General features: G+C 37.4%; 1 pseudogene; it reads right to left on the reverse strand.

The window, feature by feature from the left end:
- Positions 1-929: 929 nt before the first annotated feature.
- LOC121427783 lies at positions 930-10,365 on the reverse strand (annotated as a pseudogene).
- Between the last annotated feature and the right edge of the window lie 10,399 nt (positions 10,366-20,764).

A 20,764-nucleotide genomic window follows, 5' to 3' on the forward strand; every position in this document is an offset into this window, starting at 1 on the left:
TATTATCTTTTGTTTAGTTGGAAAGAAAACTGAATTTGAATTCGAAAAAAATATGCTACATCACTGTTAAAAATAATATAAACAGCGCTGTTTACTATGTGAATCGCACAGTAGTTTTTTTTAACATTTTAAACAAGTGTTCAAAATCTTAAACAACACTGAATATTAAATTCAAATATTCAATTATCAATAATTTAAGCATAGTTGGTTAGGATTTAGAATCCGTTTAAAGTGTTTAAACAACTACTGTGCGATTGACATAGTAAATTAACAGCGTTGTGTAAATTATTTTAAAGGAGAATGAAACCATTGGAACAAGATAGCTTGTGTGAAAACAGAAAAATCAAAGAAACAGATCAACAAAAGTTTGAGAAAAATCTGACAAATAATGAGAAAGTTATGAGCATTTGAATATTGCGATCACTATTGCTACGGAGATAGCAAATTGGCAATGCGACAAAGATGTATGATGTCACTGATGAACAACTCTCCCCATTACTTTAGTATATATTTCACTTGAATTGCCTCTTTTATCACATCTATCCATAGATCATGTGTTCTTTCTACATGAGGGCATGTAATACATATTTTTTAAGAATACATAATGGATAAAGAGTTTGTATCATCATAAGAAAAAGCAAAAAGGAACATTTTGAGGGTATTTTATAGTCCACCAAAGGGAAAGTTGTTCATCAGTGACATCACACATCCTTGTCGCATTGCCAATGGGAGGATCTCCATAGCATTAGTGATTGCAATATTCAAATGCTCATAACTTTCTCATTATTTGTCCGATTTTTCTCAAACTTTCTTTATTCTTATTCTTTGATTTTTCTGTTTCTACACAAGCCTATTTGTTCCAAATGTTTCATTCCCCTTTAACAATGTGTTGAGACATTGTAGTAGGTGCATGGTTGAGATAATCTGGATTACAGTGATACCTTGATGAAATATAAGTTATGAGCACAAGCAAAGGCGAGCATGTCTGGGGAGAGGGAGACCAAGTAACACCGACCCAAACCCAATGCGATATCAATATTGAAAGCATTGAATTCAACTCTTTCCTTCAGGTTCAGACCATCAAGATCATAGAGTCTGATTACGACCTTCCAATTCTCACAATCAACACTCGCTACGTACACCCTGTCCTGCTCATCCACGGCAGCATACAGGTAGACATCCATTGGAGCTTGTAGAAACTCACCAGCATTCCCATCCCTGTCATAGACCGTCACCACCCTTGGATTGGCAGAACAGGAACTCGTGACGATCAAACTCGTCCTGGTGGTTGATGCCTGCCAAGTCTTGAGCTTTGTTTGAACAGTGTGTTTAAGAGTGGATCCTGTCGGGTCATAGATATAGATTTGGTTTTGATTGTCAGTAATGATGATTTCATCTGATGGACTTATGTTAACATTGAGATCATTAGTACCGTCTCTCACGTGGATTGTTGCCTTCCTGGTGCCAAGGGGAGAGTATATGTAGGCTTCTTCAGTACCGGAAAGCGATACGCATAAAGATCCGTCTTGTTGATAGACAAGATCATAATATTTCCTGTCATTGGGTATGTTACTGTACTGCTGCTTACCACCATTTGAATCAATGATATCAATACCTTGTGCACACAACCCATATACGATACCCACACTGTCGTGTGAGTATCGTGTCATTCCGTACATATATGACCGTAGCTCAACAGACTGAATGACTTCTACCTTGGGATGTGATCCTGCGATGCTCCCGAGGTCAAGACGAGTATCATCTGCTGGCTTGAATCTCTTCCCCTTTGCTTTCTTCGTAATTACTGACGCAGAAGTGTGATCGGTAGCCTCCTTCAGCATGGAATCTAGTTCCTCACAGAGCAAGATATGAGCAGATAGAGTGTCTGTCTCAAGATGACCCAGTCTGTCATTATCTACCAAAGTAATTGAACTACAAATACTCTTGATCCTCTGACGATCTTTTGACTTCAAGACGTTGAGATCGTCATCAAAACTATGCTTTAAGGCATTTATTTGGTCGGTGAGATTTCGAAGATTTTCTTCAAGCTCCTTGGCTTTGATGGTGTAGGCTTGCTTGACATCATCTAGTAGTGTCTGCACTGCAGTGTGTACCTCGTGACGCTGTATTTCTATGTTTTGAATGTTCTTTTCCAGCTCTGTTTTCTTGTCAGCACAGCGTTGGGCAAGGTCTATCACCTAAGGAATGAATGTTTGAAAAGTAAAAACGACGATTTAGATGTGCAAATATTCCTTAAATTGAAAATAACAAATTATTTTTTAAAAAAAAGGTAACTACTGCAGAACAACATGCGATAATCAGTAAAAGAAACCCTAACCCCATATTTACATAATGTCATGTCATTGTTACAATAACGATAAAGAAAATCGTTAATGACATTTAAAAAATATTAGGAAGAAATTATATACAACAATATTAACAATATTGATGATGATACATTAAATAAGCTAATTATCATATTCAATATGTTTTTGATTGATTGATTGATTACGAATTTATTTCATTTCAAAACTTCATCAAAATTTTAAAGTAAAGGTTTCCTTCAATAAATAAGACATATTGATGCAAGATTTACAAAATCTAAATAGCTATATTAAACAAGTCATCTTATCTTTCTTGTATAAATTAGATATAAATCCTAAATTATTAGTTTTTTATCGTATTCTCCCAAGTAAAATATAAACAAGGCTGAATAATATTACAAGATATGATATAAAATTGAGAGGGCACACGAAATAAAACATAATAAAACAAGCCTGAAACAAAAGACTAAAAACGAGTGAAGGAAAACAAAATACAAAACTGCACAGGTAGATATAATGAAAATAGACAAGGGAGTGAGAAGGGAGAGAGTGGGGAAGAATAAGAAAGAATAGAAAATCCTGAATAATCATAATAGGGGTGTTAATGAAACTAATTTAATGCTATATGAAATGTAGGCCCTTTTTCGTATAGCTTGTGAAAGTGAGTTCCAAGGTTTCATGGCAGAAGATATAACAAGTTTCATCGCAAATAAGTTTGTTTCTAAATAATGTCCTTGTTCAAGGTAAATGGAAAAGTCCAGCAGATCTAGTAGGGTACTGATGAATATTGACATCACTTGTTAACATAGAGTAAAAATTTTAATATTATAGTAACATTATAGTATCCAAATTTTACGACTGATTTTATATCTTTTATCATCACTTATTGTTTTTATTACCCTTACATTTGAAATTAACATTTCTATCTTTAATACCATTAGATATATTAAAGATCAAGTCCACCCCAGAAAAATATTGATTTGAATAAATAGAAAAAAAAATCAAACTAGCATCACGCTGAAAATTTCATCAAAATCGGTTGTAAAATGATAAAAGTAATGACAGTTTCGCTTATTTTTCACAAAACATTGATATGCCCAACTCAGTGACATGCAAATGAGACAGTTGACGATGTCCATCCCTCACTATTTCTTTTGTTTTTTATTGTTGAATTATACAACATTTCATTTTTTACAGATATAACCACAGTGACCGATTTGACTAAACCATATACATGCATAGGCGGCGGAAGCGGGGGGGTATTAAACAATGCTAATTCCACATGTTCAGGGACGAATTAATCTTTGTTTCACTTCACAATGAGGATAAAATTTGAATATTTTATATAAAATACAAAAATAAGAAGTGAATGGATGACGTCATCAGTCTCATAATTTGCATACCGACCAGGATGTGCATAATAACTGTTTTGTGAAATTAACCGAAACTTTAAAATGTCATAACTTTCCTATTTTACAGCTGATTTTGATGAAATTTTCAGTGTTATACTGGTTGGATTTTTCTCTTTTTATTCAAATCAACTTTATGTTGGGGTGAATTTGTCTTTAATTACTGTTAATGTTATTTACATGCATGATCATTCCTGTTCTTCTAAATATAGCGGGATGGAAAATAGAGATTTGTTTGTTTGGGTAAAGAAGTTCGTTCGCCTTCTTCCATTGTTTACATTCCTTAAAGGTGTTGATTTCGTTTGCTAGTTTTTCTGGGCCAGGCTAGCGATTGGAATGTGGAAGTGAAAGAGGGCAAATTGACTGGGTTGCTAGGCGTTCAGGGCTAATAGAAGTCCATTGGAACTTCAGTTATTTTACTACTTTGCTTCTTATTCATGTTCTTCGGCTCGCTTGCATTCTTCAGTGATTAGAGAGAGAGCGAGAATGTGAACAGGTGTGGAAGCAAGGAGTGAATTCCTTGGTGGAAGTGAGCTGTGAGTGGGAGTGGCTGAAGTGACAAGAGTCGCAAAAGAGGATTAATTGACCGAGAGAGCAGTTGGGGGAGTGGTCAAGAGAGTTACATAAGTTGGAAGAATAATGGAAAGCCGAAGAACTTGAATTTGGAATCGGAGTACACAATAATTAAGTTCCGTTTTATACACTTACATTATAGGCGGATTAATTTCGCGCATTACACCAAAAGTGATAGGGTCGACTTGGGGAAAGGCTTTTTTCGCCACGCGGTGTTTGACCAAAAAGGGGATAAAAAGGGAGTGTTTAGTTGACAAGGGGCAGTTTTTCGTTCCCGATTTGTTTTGCCGCCGTAGGCCATGTCGGTTCAATTTTTTGTCTGTCGTCGGTCGTCCAGCCCAGAGAAGCGACATATATTATTATCCAGCATGTAATTTGACTTTGATTTAGAATAAAACCTGATACACAGCTTAACTTCACCGAACTTGTCATTCTTTGACTCCCGTCTTTTTTTTTGTACGTGGGCAGCGCAAGACGGTGGGCGGCCACCGGCCGTCTTGCAAAGCTGTGCCGCTACAAAATTGGTAGTACGGATGGGGTCGACCGTCATCTTCAGCATGTTCGGGGAACGTTTTAGTCCTTCAGTCTGGTTTTACGCATAAACACAATGTTTATCGGACATTGAGATAAATTCAACAAGGAGAGCTTCACTTCATGTCACCGGTTCCGGCTTACTTTTTGTTCGAGGATGTGAATTTATATTATTTTAACTTTAACGTTGGAGAGAGAAATTCAGCTGCAGGGGTTGGATTGAGCCCCCACATCGCCCAGGTTTTCGACGTTGGGACCTTACATGTGCCGTTGAGCTCAGGAGAAAGAACCCTTCGTCCTGGGACTCACGCGTGGCTGCATTGTAGCGAGGAGTCGAGGGACCTGTGAAAACCACTGCAAATAGACCTGACGGGGTAGCATAGCTGGTTTCCACTAAAACCCTCCGGATTAGTTGGTACCGACGAAGTCTGGTGATTTCACATTACACTGCGGTGAGAGGAGTCGTTTAACTGCGCGAGAATCGTCTTGGAAGGGGCTGTAAAGGAACTCAGCAGGGCGATTGCTTTTCCTTTGGTCGTCTCATGAGGATGGATTGAGGTTAGGTACTGAAGGCCGCAGGCGCTAGTCCGGCTCGGGGAGTTGGACGCTATCGAGGAGCTCCGAGACATCGTTCTTCCAACCAACGCTTCGACACGGCCCTTCATCTTCGTCATCGACGTGGTGTGGTAGACCCTGTCTTCGATATCTTCGACGGTGGAAGCTGGCACTGTCGTTTGGAAGCCGATAGCCTTGGCGAGTGAAGCAGCAGGAGTCGCTGGTATGTAATGAAGCCCTTGTTAAGATTTTTCCAGAACAGTCATTCACATTTAATGTAGACTCTCATATTACAAACTATAAGATATGCTTGATATGTATCTGAAAAGATATGAACTCGTTATCTTCTCAACATGACGATGTGTTAAGATATGTGTGTAGCTATGCAGTTTGTTATGTCTGTTTTGCATTAGTGTGCATTGGGATCTGAAGGAGATAGCGCAAATAAATTCTGCAAATACACCATTAGACAGAATAATAATAGTAAAAATCTAAATTCTGGTAGTGTTCTTTGGCAACACATGAAAATACATCTTCAGAAAATCTATATAGAATTTGCAGTCTTTTGTGCTTACCTTTATGTCAGACCCCAAATGTTTATTGTGGTCTGGACTTACACATTTCACAATTTTAACTAAATGTCTTTTTTCCTAGGTTCTGCGTCTGGTTCGATTGGTTACCTTTCTCTCCCAGAGTTAGATAGTAGACTATTTAATAAGTGTGTTATAACTGAAGGTTTATCGTAGTTGAGGTTGCATCTCCTTTCAGTAGTATTCATATGTACATAATAAAATTATGGCTGAAAAGTTAGTTGAAGATTTAGTAACCGGTTTAACCGGAGCATTACAAGGGTGTAGGTTTACCCCTAGTGATAGAAGTACCAGACTTGGGAGATTTTCTGGACAAGGTGGCATTTCCCTTACCGAATGGTTAGAAGAGATAGATCTTTATTGTGAACAATATCAAATCTCTGAAACTCAAAAGTGCGGCATAATCAGAGCAAATTTGGAAGGTGCAGCACGTAAAGAAGTTAGATGTTTTTCGGGGACATTAGATACTAAAAGTATTATTGAACTACTTCAAAAATATTTTGGAAAGAAACAAACTGTGCAATCTTTGCAGCAAGCCTTTTATGAAATCCAATCGAAGTCTGGTGTTTCTGACCAAGAAAATTTGTTAGGTCCCACTTTTTCTAATTTGTTTCCTTCCTTTTCACCTGAACAACCCATTCAAATGCAGAAAATGGACCCAGAACTGAAATTTGTGTGGGAACGGTGGAGTGCACACTGGAAACCGGGGGATGAATTTCCCGCACGTTTTTCAGAACCGGATAGTTTGAAACAATGGTTATGTCAATGGTCTAATTTTTCTGTTAAAGATAGAATATTAGGAAGGAAGCTTCTTGATCCTTTATTTGGTGATATATTTCAAATTTTACCACAGTGTTTGCGTAAGAGTATTTTAGTTGGATGTCATGATGAATGGGGACATCAAGGTAGAAATAAAACTGAACAATTAGCTAGGTCAAGAGTTTATTGGCCTGGCATGGCTCGTGATATAAAATTTTATGTTAAAAGATGTATTAAATGTGCTAAGGCAAAGGAGATGCAGCCTCGGGTAAGAACCCCAATGAGACATCTAATGGCATTTAGTCCATTGGAAATTATTGCTATTGATTTTGTTAAGTTAGATCCTGGTAAGGGAGGATTTGAGGATGTACTTGTTATTACAGATGTATATACGAAATTAGCTCAGGCAATCCCTTGTAGAAATCAACACGCCTCAACAGTAGCTAAAGCTCTACAAGAGCACTGGTTCACAAAGTATGGAATTCCAAATAGAATTCATAGTGATCAGGGACGTAATTTTGAGGGTCAGGTGATAAAAGAATTATGTAGGCTTTATGGTATACGTAAGACTCGTACAACACCATATCATCCTGAGGGTAATGCTCAGGCTGAAAGATTCAATAGGACTTTATTTGGCCTAATCAAATCGCTGGATCAGCGTGATAGACGTAGATGGCCTGAATTATTGCCTCATCTTGTCTACATGTACAATACCACCCCCCACGAAACTACGAGGGTCAGCCCTTTTGCTCTTATGTTTGGTAGGAAAGAGCGTATTCCTTTAGATCATTTGTTGGGTGTGTCTGATGTAGAATGGGAACAAGACTTTGTTAAAGAACAAGCCGAGTTGGTTGAGAGGGCTCAAAAGGTTGTCAGAGAAAGGACTGACAAGGTAGCAGCCCGGAATAAGGCCCGAGCTGATGCAAATATCTCTGCAAGTTCCCCTCCCCTGGGCATAGGATCTCTTGTTTACTTAAAGAAGTGTGCTTTTAGTAAAAGACACAAGTTGGAGAATGTTTATTTTGATGAATTATATGTTGTTGATTGGATAAATCCTACTGAGGATATTTATCGTATCCGACCTATTAATGGAGGTAATCCAAAGATAGTGAATCGTAGGCTAATAAGGAAAGTACCTTCTGAATCAGATGTGGTTTACCAAAACAAGGAGGAATTTGGGTTAAATTCTGATGAGAGAAGGAAAGCCATTGTTAGCTACAAGGATTCTAGACAAGATTTTGAGGATGCTGTTTTTAATTTTGTAAGGTGGATACAGATACGGATATGGATAATTTTACTTTTCACATGTACCATTGCTATTATTACTACTGTACATCTATGTTTCTGTACCTGTAGTATTTTTGACATAACTAGTTGTGCATAAGAGGTTTGGTGAAGGTTTAATTGATGTTTAGAGGTTGAATTTGTAACTAAACCTTTCAATCCATTTTTTTCAGGGGTCTGAAGTGTTTATCTTTGAAGGGGTGATGTCATCGATGAAGCAGCAGGAAGCTTGGGTCATCCACTTCCCAATGCCTATACGTTGACATTCCCCTGATGGAAGCTCTCCAAATCCTATTTTTAATTGAAGAAGGTACAGGTACAATGTATATACATGCAATTTATTTACCAAAAAAAGGGGAAGATTTTGAAATAACAATATTTGGCATAAATATAGAACGATGTTAATGTTTATATTGTTTATGACAGATTGTAAGTGTCATGGATGGACGACCGTCAGTATCAACAAATCTTTTTTTCCTTATTTTTTGCGATCTTATGGAACAGATCGATTCAGTAGGGGAGAGTTATAGCGGGATGGAAAATAGAGATTTGTTTGTTTGGGTAAAGAAGTTCGTTCGCCTTCTTCCATTGTTTACATTCCTTAAAGGTGTTGATTTCGTTTGCTAGTTTTTCTGGGCCAGGCTAGCGATTGGAATGTGGAAGTGAAAGGGGGCAAATTGACTGGGTTGCTAGGCGTTCAGGGCTAATAGAAGTCTATTGGAACTTCAGTTATTTTACTACTTTGCTTCTTATTCATGTTCTTCGGCTCGCTTGCATTCTTCAGTGATTAGAGAGAGAGCGAGAATGTGAACAGGTGTGGAAGCAAGGAGTGAATTCCTTGGTGGAAGTGAGCTGTGAGTGGGAGTGGCTGAAGTGACAAGAGTCGCAAAAGAGGATTAATTGACCGAGAGAGCAGTTGGGGGAGTGGTCAAGAGAGTTACATAAGTTGGAAGAATAATGGAAAGCCGAAGAACTTGAATTTGGAATCGGAGTACACAATAATTAAGTTCCGTTTTATACACTTACATTATAGGCGGATTAATTTCGCGCATTACACCAAAAGTGATAGGGTCGACTTGGGGAAAGGCTTTTTTCGCCACGCGGTGTTTGACCAAAAAGGGGATAAAAAGGGAGTGTTTAGTTGACAAGGGGCAGTTTTTCGTTCCCGATTTGTTTTGCCGCCGTAGGCCATGTCGGTTTAATTTTTTGTCTGTCGTCGGTCGTCCAGCCCAGAGATGCGACATATATTATTATCCAGCATGTAATTTGACTTTGATTTAGAATAAAACCTGATACACAACTTAACTTCATCGAACTTGTCATTCTTTGACTCCCGTCTTTTTTTTGTACGTGGGCAGCGCAAGACGGTGGGCGGCCACCGGCCGTCTTGCAAAGCTGTGCCGCTACAAAATAGCCATATTCACCCCTTTTCGTCATCATCATCATCAATATTCAATTTCAATGTTCTTCTATAGGTGAGGAACCTTTAGGAGCATAACTTCAGATGCCCCCATCTTTCCCCCCCCATCTTCCCCCCCCCCCTCCTCCCCCCCCCCCCTCCTCCTCCTCCCCTCCCCCTACCCCTCACTGATCGAAGTGTTTATTCTCATATTTTTTTCATCATAGACATTAATATTATTATCAGTGTCAATATTCAATTCAGTGTTCTTTTCCACACTATGATCTGTTCAATAAATAAAATTACCTTCCGTCGCAACTCTTGTTCAAAGTCAACCTGGTTCTTGATTTCATGAGCTTTTAACCAACAAGTACGCACTTGTGACAGACGTGGACCTTACAATCCTCACAAAACATATCCGTGTTCTCTTGTTTGTGGATGGAACACTTCTCGAATAAATGACCAATGCTGACCTTCCCTTCGATGACATCATCCATAGAGACGATCTTATGATCTCCAAAGAACAGTGTAAGATGTTGATGACAGTCTAAGCACTTATCACACATGTAACAACTACATGTTCTACAGAATGACACAGCATCTTTCTGAGACTTGCAAGTCGTGCATTTCTGGCGCATATCAAGGACAGCGTTCATCCCACCACACTTGGCGTTGTAATCGTCTACGTATCCGTTGATGGAGACATTGAGGCGGAGATCATCGACACGGTTGGCAGACAACTTGGTGATCTCACTGCAGAGAGGACAGACCATGTGATCAAGGTCCTGATGGGTTAGATCGTATTTCTTGAGGCATCGCCTACAAAATGTGTGTCCACATGAAGTCAGGATTGTCGCCTCGACAAATATATCAAGACATAATGGACATATTAGGTTCGGTGAAGAGCTTGAAGCTTTCTCTGATTCATGCTTCTCAGCCATCGCTAAATCAATTTACAAACACGAGATCTAAATTATAATAAATGTAAAACATATATGTTTATCCGTATTGATGCATTGAAACGTCAAGTTTGGGTTAGAACGCAGTGATATAGCTGGCTTCAAGCTATTGCTGCTGTGTACTTCAATACAAATTCAACTACAATTGTAAAATTTGAACCTCCTATTAATAGTACCGGGTATTCCCAGTTACCTTTGAACTTGAGTACGTTATGTATTTATTCATTGATATGTGTCTTTCACGCAAATGAGTGCATTGAATACTGCAAAATTACTTTGCTCAAAACCATTCCATGAACAAGTTCAAGCACTTAAAAATGGGGAACTTTTTTGGCTGTTTTTATAATTATATGTGTGTATGTTTAATGATTTAAAAGTTTCAAAAGTTTGAAATGGTTAATAATTCCTCCAATCACTCAGCATTAACCAATACATGCTTAAACAGAGAATACGTCATTCTTTCTAATCTGCACATGTATCTTATTTGTGCATGTATGGATCAGAAAGTTCAAGTTTATTTTCCATTTCTATTAACAGCATTATAAGCAGATACAAATCAAACATACATAAATATAGACAAAAAGCAAGATGTATTCTCTGATTTGCTCTTATATAATTTAGAGCATATTAGACTATGCTAACCCTGCTTGGTTTAGTATCATAAGCAAATCTGATCAAAAGAAGTTGAAAATTATACAGAATAAAATGATTAGATTCATTAATTGTTGTGGACTCAGAACCCACGTTGTCTACACCAAATTCTCTGGAGCAGGTTTTCTTGAAGTCAATATAAGATCAAAACAGCTTATTTTGCACCACGTGCATAAGATTTATCACAATATAGATCGTAACATTATATCGGATCAAACTTTAATCTAGTTACCGACTTGCATAACTATCATACAAAAATATCCATTTCAGCTTCTGCCTACCATAAAATGTACATAGCACTGGATATTCCTTTTATTACAATGCTATAAAACATTGGAATTCTCTTCTCAACGACTAAACAAGAAATAGGAATCTTGTCTTAAAGAATATTTTTCACTCGAGAGTCAAACAGAAGATGTAGATTATATGTTATACGGATGATTTAGCAGACCATGTTCTTTCCCTGTCAGGTAATATTATCTATTTTACATATTTTATGATTGGAATTTCTGATCGATATGTCTTTCTTCTTTTTCTTCTCTTTTCCCTTCTTTCCATTCTTCTCTTCTTTTGTTATTGCTGCTGTTGTTGTTGATCTCATTGTTCTTTTTCTTCCTATCCTCCTTCTTCATCCATAATTCTTCATCTTCTTCTCCTCTTTCTTCTCTGTCTCATCCTCCTTCTGCGTCTTCTTCTTCTTTCTTCTTCTTCTTTCGTTTTCTTCTTATTCTTCTTTTCTTCTTTTTTTTCTTCTTTATACTCTTCATGTATCATGTAATGCTAATAGTAAATTCTGATATTTTGTTTTCATTGCGTAAGTAGTATGTTTTTACCTTTTATTATCGTAATTTATATAAAAATCCTGTCGAGGACCCCAATGGAAATAAGTTTTCGAGTTTTCGTGGGTCATCCTGTGCAAGCCTGTTGTATCAATTCCTACTGTATGCATGTTGTGGTGGCTTGCTTAATAAAATCAACCAATCTTTAAAAAAAATATTTGATACGTTTTAATCAACTCATCATGAAATTCCCAATGCGCGAGTACCTTTCATGTAGTTCTTTTATGTATATTTCATTAGCAGTGTAGCCGGAGATTTGGTAAAGGTTGTGTGAATGTGCAAAGATTGCTAACATGAATATTTATGAGCCCATTGGTTTCTTGCCTCACTTTGGTACGTTAAACGCATCCAGGGCTAGGGGGGGCATCCATCCTGCCCATCCACCTAAAATTAAATATTTTCTTGGGAAATATCTCGGTCGGGCATTTTTTTTTTTTTTAGATTGAACAACAAATGGTGCTCTATATGTCTGCGCACCCATTCAATTTACACACAGTGGTGATGTGCCTTAGCCGAGTGGTCTAAGGCTCCTTACTACACAATGAAAGTCCGAGGTTCGATTCCCGGCACGGCCCATGACCGAGGCAATTTTATCTACATTGCTCTTTTTATCTTATTGCTTCAAATAAACGAATTATTGATACCAACGTGTGCACGTGTTGAAAGAAAAAAAATTGTTTTGATAATGATGAAACAATTTTGTGTATATTTTGCCTTTGTAACCATTCTAATGTAATTTGGTCGAAAAAAAATTGTTGATATTTCAAATTACTCGGGAAGATATCGTGTTAATATATGAAAATAAATTGTTTGGTTTTTGTGGTACAAATAATAATGCGCTTAACAGTACTATATCATGATCATATTAAGAAATGAGTTACCTATTTAATAATAATTCATTTAACACAATTATGTCAGAACGATAAAACGATATTATGAAATGGAAAAAAATATATTATTTACGACAAATCTCAGAGAAATTAAAAATTTCGATAGAAATGGTTTATTTCAGAATGTTTTTGGAGCAAGTTGACAATGAGTCACTTTATTAAACACGGAGCACTGTTTTCTTTGTGGATAAATCTTCTCTGAATATTGTCTTTATCTATTGTATATTGAATAGTTAATATTTCAATATTTATATGCGTGTACATGTTAAAAGTGTTACGTACATAATTTTTATATATTTAACTTCTTTTTTCACTGTCTTGTATGAAATATTTTGTATAATAATGTAATGTAGAAGATTTTTTAAAATAAAGAACACTGTGGAAGGAGAAAAGAAAGGGAACAAAATCACCCCAAAAATCGGGATTTTGATGAGAAAGAAAGCATTTCGAGGCCGTATAATGCCTAAAATTCGAAAAAAAAATACCCCATTTTCAGTTGGATATTTGTCTCACCTGCATAGCAGAGCGAGACCATAAGCACCGCTTATCCGACGGCTGCGGCGGCAGCTAAAACATAGAAATCCTTACCGAAGGTTAAGTTTTTGAAAATGATATCACAACTTAGAAAGTATAGACGCAGTTCATGAAACTTGGACATAAAGGTAAATCAACTATTATTGAACATCCTGCCTGAGTTTCAGGTCACGTAACCAAGGCCAAAGGTCCATTTCCATTTACTGAATGTAGGATGAAAGAGCAATGGAGTTTACTCACAGACATTCGTGCCGTGGTTAAGATAGAAACCCGGACTTTCACGTATCTTAGACCACTCAACCACTATGTGTTGCATGTGTAAAGTTAATGGTCGTTGTTGGTCTTCTAATAATGTATTTGATTTGTATTACTTTATATTACTTTGTATTATGTTTTGAATGGAAATGGAATAAAGAATAGAATCGCACAGATACGCCTGAAGTAAAATTGAAAGAGGGATGGCGGGTGGTTTAGTGATATGGCACAATACAGACAGATACGAAAACCGAGTGGTTGGTTAATGACAGGCACGACACTGACAAGGATTATTACTCACGAATCACGAATGGGTTACTTCGACGGTACAACAGTGACAACAACTAATACTCACCTGGCACTTGCACAACGATGCCACAAGGTAGATAACAGATATTGCAGACTTCTATGAACACTAAATAACGGACCACGGCGCCGAGTGGGGAGCTTCTGGGATGTGTTCACTCGATGGCGTCTCGGGGTCTTCTCTCTACGGTGTCTACGCTGTATCTCTTCTCTTTGGTGTCTACGCTGGATCTCCTAGCACCAGCTTGTGTACGTGCTGTGCAACGCACACACGTACGTAGCAGGCGTAGGAGCATATAAAGGCTCCTCCAATCAGGAGTGCTCCTCGCCTACACACAGCATACACACGGACTTAATACATACATTGTAAGTAGCAGGCGTAGGAGCATATAAAGGCTCCTCCAATCAGGAGTGCTCCTCGCCTACACACAGCACACACGGACTTAATACATTCATGAACATAGATCAATACATAGACTTATAGTTATACACATATTAATACATATAGGGTACTGCATGTACATGGCCCAATTACTACATTCCTCCCGGTTCCATCAGATTGCGACTATATTGTGCAATCTCAATAGATATAAACAGATACGAAGGAACCTGACAGAGGAATGTAATATATGCCTATATGATTAAAACTGATTACATACATGACACCAATAAAATACCTCAGATGCCGTACATAAAAAGTGTGATCTGAGCTGGACATAGAATTATTCAATAACAATTGTTCATTTAGAAAAAGATTGCTGGTCCAGCAAAATTAAATATCTCATTACTGGAGACCAGCAAATATATACTTACATGGAGGAACAAGAACAAGTAAATGGTAAGTATTCATCTGGCCAGGCGGGCCCAGTCTGGTCTATGTATTGACATAAAGAATATCTTCTTATTTCGTGTAAGTCTGAAAGAAGATGTTCAGCCTTGCCAGCAATTTACATAAAAGATTCCTTAAGTTGAACTGTAAGTCTGTTTTTACATAAGTTGTACATTTGGCTGGAGCTCTGTTACCAATTAATATAGGCCTGTACAATGTGACCTTTACAAACATGATATATAATTGGTAATATGCTTGAGCTCTTAAAAAATATGTACGTAATGACTAATGTAATGATACTTCAACCAGATCTGGTGCAAATAAATATAACAACCTGAGCTTGACATACATACACAGTATCTTCCCTTGTGAAAAAACTACTGCTATTTCAACATCCTGTATGACAATATTTCCAGGGTTGTTTATAAAGACTTTGCAAACAAGGTAAAGGATATATGGTTGAAATATCTATATCTTTATACAAATGTGATAAAAGAACTATCTATTGCATAACCAGTGTTTGCACCTCAAGAGGTAAAAGCTATAAAAAATAAGAGGTGTGCCTTCACCTTCTTGTGTCCATGAAATGAATTATAATGCCTAACACAAATTTCAATTGCAGGACTTTCAGCAACTGATCAAGGAGATACTACTCCATTCTTGGGGTGGTGGCCAGGGAGGAAGGAGCCATGGACAAGATAAATGGAATTGGCCATTAAACTACAGACATATCTCTGGTTCCACCAGAGGGGATAACTGAGGAATTCAAAGATGGACAGCTTAGGAGGGGTACTTTCCCCAAAGCAACTGCTCAAGATATCTCTGCCCATGCTTGGCATCCTCAGTAGAGGCTCGACTGTCCTCTGACACAGTTACAAAGCTTACATTATCTACACCTACGGTATTTACAGTATCATCACTTGCACATGTAGTATGTACAGTTACATCATCTACACATGTGATATTAACAGTTACATCTTCTACACTTAAAATACCTACATGTTTTACTGCTAAACGTTCTGGACAGTTCCTCTTAAAGTGCCCAGATCTGTTACATGCAAAACAAACATCACGACAAGACACATTGGATGCAGTGTCTTCTGTCGAAGGAAAACCTGTGTGCCTATTCAGCTCTGGGACAACAGTTACCGATCACTGGACTGAGGACTGGAAGGACTTCATCTGTGCCCCTAGAGCAGATTGAATATTATCGACCTTCTCCAGATTGGGCACTCGATCCTCCAGACTGTCCTGACAGGACTGCTGAGCATCAGAGGCATGCCCGGAAATGCCCACACAGTTATTTCTGAGATCCTCCTCGACAGTATCGTAAGACCTTTGTCTTGCATATTCTAGCCGATGCTGAAACCACCGAACTAAATCAATGGCATGATCAAGATTTCGAGGACGTGATTGGATAGCGCATTTCCCCGCTTCTTGATCTAATGAACCCTGACAAAACTTGTGCACTATTTGCCTCTCAACAATCTCCTCAGTCAATCCGTCAAAGACGCGTGAAGCGTAGGATAGGACACGATCGGCCCATTCCCCCTTTGTTTCGGTTGTTGCCTGCTGCGCAAAATCGAATTGCAATTGTGCGACAGGGAATTCTTTGGAAGCAAACCTTTGCTCAAGCTTCTGAACAATATCTGTATAGGGAACGTTTATTTTGGAAGAAACAATAACTGATGCACAATATTTGATTTCACTTCCCTCAAGACAAAAGCAAAGTTCATTGAGCTGTTGGGCTTGATCCCAACCGCGATCTTCCGAATACAGCTGGAAATTACGTATGAAAGTGTGCCAACACCCTCTACCATCGAAGGTCACGGACTTGGGCAACGAGGACACTCGCGCACCAGGAGTATACCCACGAGAATAAGTTCTCAGGGCATCGCAACCTCGATCTAAGGGCGGAAGTCTTGAATCCAAAGCAAATGAATGCCGAGATGATTTCAGTTCTTCTGACAATGATTTCATTTCAACAGCCATACAGTGCATCATCCGTGCCATATAACTATCATCAGCTTTGGAATGATCATTAGAAGTATGAGAGGAAGATTGTGGATAAGAATCATGTTTATTTGTATTCTGAACCCTGCTGTTTGATCTGGGTTCACATTGAATATAAGCTGAATGCAAATTATCAGCCTGAGGCTGTCTACCAGTATTGGGTTCAGCATATTTATATTGGCATTTATCAGGACATTCATATACAAGATCTGTTAAATCAAGATCAGATAAATAATGTATCCTCGAACAATCAAACCTCTCATAAACAAATTCATCTACAAAATTTCTTGGATAACCAAGCTTGTACAGATTATCTGCCAGTGAATACTCATATATGTATCCCCTACTAGTATTACGACTGTCTATTATGTCTTCAACTAATCTTTGTTTTACTCTGGCAATATCACTTTGCATCATTATCAATTCCAAATAAATTCAGAAAAGTATTATTGATGATCACCCTGGTGATTCAAAGGCATATTCTTAAACATATTTTAAATTATACTTTCATAAATTCAAGTTCAATGATCTACAGGTGTAACTTAACAGAATATAGCTTGCAGATCAGTGAAAGAACTTAACTAGGTTTATAATCAATCTCGTGTCACTGAATACACTTAATGCCAAGGAAAGAGTGAAGTATGGCAATACTCGTACTGCAAGAATGAGCGTCTGAAACTCTGAATATTAATAATAAATGTATGTACACACTCATGTAGCAATGGATGTATTCAGTGAAAGTATATTTACGAGTTACAATCCAGCTTCAAGTTTCAGAAACTACACTTGTAGAATAGAATATGTCAGAACTTGTACTACTCTGAGTAATCGCAGAAGTGTCAATAAGTTTTACTTAATTTACAACTATTAACAGAACCTAACAAGAGTTCAACTTATTGAAACCTCAACAACCACAGAGTAGCATTCAATGACAATTGCCTATTTCTGATGAATGCAATAAATAAATGTCAAACACATATATCCTACATCCGATTTTCTTTATTTTTCTTCTGTCTTTTTTTTTTAAGAATGTGGATAAGTTACAAAAAAAAAGAAAGTTAATGGCAACAAGCCAAAAAATGGCTCTACTATTTAGAGATAAACTTGCGCAAAATGACAGCAGTGAATTTTGAATTTCACTGAAGGGTTGAATTCTTGAGCCAGAATAGAAATTTGCAAATTTTCAGCGCAAGAATGATGCTCCAAAAATACGACAGAGCAAACCGTATGAACGAAAGGATTTTTTTTTCAAAGAATATTGATATCAAACATTGATTCTGATATCAAAGACCAATAGTATCTGTACCTTTCACTTAAAATCAGGGTACCTAAAGCTGAGATTAATATTTCTTTAAAAAATGTAGAAATTAAATTCTCAAGCAAGAACTATTCTGAAGAAAAATTCCTGATCTAACAATGCTTGTTAAATTTAATCAACTAAGAAAACCTAAATTTCTAGCAGACAGAATGACAATCCAGGATGATCTCCAAGAAAAATTTCCTACAAAGAACTAAGGGCCTGAAATTAAATTCCAAGTCCTCGTTCAAACCATTGTACACCGAGTCAAAAGCCAAATTAAAACAATTGCACTTGTTGGCTCCAGGTATACACGGTCAGGAAATTACAAACACCCGAGAGATTAAATTATCTGCAAAGGAAAAATCCCTAAACTATTATGAAGATACTAGATTTATTTGGGGATCAATTAAATTCTCACGATGGAATTTTTCTGATATGAGCTTACAAAAATCAGAAAAGACAGAAGCGCCAAATCTGAAATATATTTTAGGCAAATAAACCAATTCACAGTTCTAACTCAGCTGATCAGCTCAACTTAAAGAAAAATGAATTTAAATATATTCTTTTAATTTCCAGTAAGAGTCCAATTGATCTCAAAGACAAAAATGCAAAGTGCTACTGCACAGACACTCACAAAGGTACCGGTATACGGCTAACGTGCAGGTCGTTGGCTGGTGACTACTCGACACCAAAGTTGAATGATAAATTGAAGGATAGATCTAAAAACATGAAATATCAATATGGGAATAAGGAATTTAGCTACGTTTGCTTAAATATTGGATCAAGAGACAATTGGCAGCTAAAATCCAGCAATTTGTCAGCAAAAATTGACGAAAATTTGCCTTCACTGAGACGATTACCGGCTCGTGAACGTTATCCCTGCCTGAAGTTACGGCCAGACAGAGAGGTTCGTTGCGCTGGGGTTGGTTGAAAACCGCGCGACGTTAGACCTAATATTAACTAATAATGAATGATCTAATTACAAAATCAACCTCTCCGAGTTCCTACTTAGAACTAATCTTCAAAATAAATCAACTGTCAATCACTATAATAGTATAAAATCAGAGTTCAGCAAATTCTAACTCTGATCGACTGTGAGTGTGACTGTGTTTACGAGAGTCTCGATCAAGTGTAAAATACAGTAGTCACGTGATTCGACTCGGCGTGTTTCGCCGAGCGAGCTAGGCGATCAAGGAATCAAATTTGGTCAAAAACAATCTTATTACTTTTTGACTTGCAAATCAATGGAAATCAAAATCAGCACAAAGATTTATCAATAGTGTTGATTCAATTTATTTCGAATCAAAACGACATATAAACATGTAACATATATAAAGAACAGAGAATAATGTATCTTAGTTATCAAGAAATTAATAGCCTACCGGTTTCTCTGCACAACCACACAATTTCGAAAAATTATGAAGCCTACACCCAACCAGCCCAAACTACTAATTATTCGATATGTCAGATATAATTATTCAGACTTCTCTTTCCCAGTCTCAACGGGTCTGACACTGGTATTGACAGAAGTCTATTCACATAAATATTTCAGACTTCTCTTTTTCCAGTCCCAACGGGTCTGCCACTGGAATTATTATACAGAAGTCCATTCAAACAAATAATTCAGACGTCTGTTTTTTCCAGTCCCAACGGGTCTGACACTGGATATATAGAAGTCTATATATTCACACACAATTCTACCGAGTGGGTGAACAATTATTTTTAGCAACAATGAATGACAATTGTAATTAGTACAAGAAACAATCACAATATGTGATGAATGAAATGCATTAAAGAAAATGCACAAGATGTGTATTAATTAAAACAATAATCAAGAGTATATATTTCAAGTTACAGGTAAGATCCGAAGCTCAGAAAACCCACCTATTTTTCTAGTAACAGGTAAGATCTGAAGTTCAGAAAAAACCCACCTATTACCATGATTACCACCGACACAAATGTAATTTTGAGTTGGTTTAAAGTTTGAAGTAAATTCAGATTATTACTAAACTCGGCAACCAGGAGTATTAAAACTTCTAACACTCTTTCTGCCACTCAATGTGTATAGAACTGGTCAGGGGCGTAGATAGCGGGGGGGATGGGGGGGATGCATCCCCCCCAGAATTTTAGGTGGGGGGATGGTGTGTACAATCCGCATACATTCGTAATTCCGGAGCTTCGTAATTCCGAAGGTTCGGTTATTCCGAAGGTTCGTATTTCCGAAGGTTCGTAATTCCGAAGGTTCGAAATTCCGAAGGTTCGTCAATCCGAAAACGAAATAAGGTTCGTAATTCCGAAGGTTCGTTTATCCGAAAACGAAATAAGGTTCGTAATTCCGAAGGTTCGTTAATCCGAAAACAAAATAAGGTTCGTAATTCCGAAGGTTCGTTAATCCGAAAACGAAATAAGGTTCGTAATTCCGAAGGTTCGTTAATCCGAAAACGAAATAAGGTTCGTTAATCCGAAAACGAAATAAGGTTCGTTAATCCGAAAACGAAATAAGGTTCGTTAATCCGAAAACGAAATAAGGTTCGTTAATCCGAAAACGAAATAAGGTTCGTTAATCCGAAAATTAAATAAGGTTCGTATTTCCGAAAATGAAAATAATTCATTTTGGTAACAAAAACGATGTTGTCATTACAAGATTAAACGATATTATGCAATGATAGTAATAACGATCGATGATACATGCGTGTGTTGGGGCCAATGCATGTATTTCATTAAGAATATAGGCGCCCTGATCAAGCATAGGCTAATTTCGATT

The sequence above is a fragment of the Lytechinus variegatus genome, chromosome 14 (genome assembly GCF_018143015.1).
Source record: "Lytechinus variegatus isolate NC3 chromosome 14, Lvar_3.0, whole genome shotgun sequence".
Lineage (NCBI taxonomy): Eukaryota > Metazoa > Echinodermata > Echinoidea > Temnopleuroida > Toxopneustidae > Lytechinus > Lytechinus variegatus.